Here is a 1820-nt window from a genome sequence, read left to right on the forward strand (position 1 = left end):
GCCTGGGTGCGCGACGCCGCGGTGACCCGTGGAAGGTGGAGAACCTGAGGCACAAGACAGGTGTCTAGGTGGAGCCCACCTAACTGAGATGTGGCTCTGAGCACACAGACTTAGCGGCGGAACCTTCTGGAAGAAAGGCCCCTGAGAAGGTTCTTGCGTGTGCTCCCGGCTGCGTGTTATCTAAGGCGCTGTTGACCCCAGCCCTGTCCCAGTTTACTCGTCACTGGAGAGTGTCAGGCTGACTTCCCGAGTCAGAGCACCGACTCGCACTTGAACTTAGCCTGTTGATGAGGCATCTTTCTGTGGGTTTAATTTGCATTTCCCTGCTTACCGCTCAGGTTCAGCACTTTTTCACCTTTATTGGCCATTTGCATTTCCTCTTTTTTCTTAAGTGCTTATTCATGGTCTTTTGATCCCCTCCCCTCCTTTTAAAAAAAAATTTAGATGCTTGTCTTTTTCTCACTGATCCGCGGGAGTTCTGTGTTCTGGATCCTAGCCTTTTGTTGGTCGTGGGTATTGCAAAAGTCTTCTCCCACTCTGTGGCTTGCCTTTTTCCCCTCTTAATGGTGTCCTGATGAAGAGAAGTTCTTGATTTTATTTTAAAAATTATTTTATTTATTTAATTGAAGAAATTATTTAAATTCCCCTCTCCTCCCTCCCTCCTCCCCTCTCCCCTCTGGTAACCATTGTCCGTGTCCATGAGTCTCTGTTTGTCCTGTTCATTTGTTGCTTTTAGGTTCATATCCCACATATAAGTGCTATCATCTGATTTTCAACTTTTTCTGTCTGGCTTATTTCACTTAGTATAATTATTTCAAGGTCCATCCATGTTGTCGCGAATGGCAGTATTTCATCTCTTCTTACTGCTAATATTCCATTGTATATATGTACTACAGCTGAGAAGTTCTTGATTTTAAAGTAGTTGAATGCGTCTTTTCCTTTAAGGTTGGTGCTTTTTACTTCTTCTTCTTCTTTTTTTTTTTGTAGAAATCTTTATCTCAAGATCATTAGGATATTTTCTTATATTATCTTCTAGAAGGTTGTTTTGCCTTCCACATTTAGATTTGCAATTAGAGTGGACATAAGTCCAGGTTTATGCCTCTTGTCCCAGCATCTCTTCCAGTTAGCGTCCCCTTTTACTCTCAAAAGTGTTTACAAAATTTCCCTGAGCTTTCTTCTTGGAAAACAGCAGCGCTTCTTTGCTAATTCTAATTCCGGCCATTGTAGATGACTGGCTTTTGGAGTGGTGCGGAGAAGTATAAGAGCATGTCCTCAGAGAGCTGGACGTGGGCCCAGCTTTCCCACCCGCGGACTGGGTGGCATCCATGCTCGGTGCCCTGTCCGCGTGGGGGCCCTGGGACCAGTGGAGCGGAGCGGAGCGGAGCGGAGCCGAGGCCGGGAACTGCTTCATCGGTTCCTCCCCAGGGCAGATCCTGCTCTGGCAGTCTCTAGCCGGGCTCTGTGCTGGACAGAGAGCCGATGGAGTCTGGACGAGGTTATAATAAACCTCATGTGTGTAAATGGTTGTGAACACAATGAAAGACGTTTTGGGTCCAGTTGGTTTGTTTGACAAATTATGTTTCTGGAGTCAAAATATATAGCATGTTCCTTTTACATATAACACAGGTTATGGTTTGGTTTTGAACATACTATTTGAGTTTACTGCCAGTAAAAGCTCTTCCAGCTCCTGAAGCCGTCACGTGGTGCAGAGTAATGCACAAAGCAAATGGAAGGTGGGTCCGATGAGAAGCGTCTGGCCCACTAGATAAATACAGAGACCCACATTCCTGATGAGAAGCGTCTGGCCCACTAGATAAATA

The 1820-nt window shown here is 45.5% G+C and overlaps 1 long non-coding RNA gene across 1 annotated transcript in view; it reads left to right on the plus strand.

Moving 5' to 3' along the window:
• Nucleotides 1–820: 820 nt before the first annotated feature.
• LOC105294585 overlaps nucleotides 821–1820 on the plus strand; it is a 26371-nt gene continuing 25371 nt past the window's right edge. Inside the window, exon 1 of the long non-coding RNA XR_002781254.1 lies at nucleotides 821–945. This is a non-coding gene — a long non-coding RNA (uncharacterized LOC105294585). The remainder of the gene's footprint in view (nucleotides 946–1820) is intronic.

This window comes from Pteropus vampyrus, unplaced genomic scaffold (genome assembly GCF_000151845.1).
Source record: "Pteropus vampyrus isolate Shadow unplaced genomic scaffold, Pvam_2.0 Scaffold90, whole genome shotgun sequence".
In the NCBI taxonomy this organism is placed as follows: domain Eukaryota; kingdom Metazoa; phylum Chordata; class Mammalia; order Chiroptera; family Pteropodidae; genus Pteropus; species Pteropus vampyrus.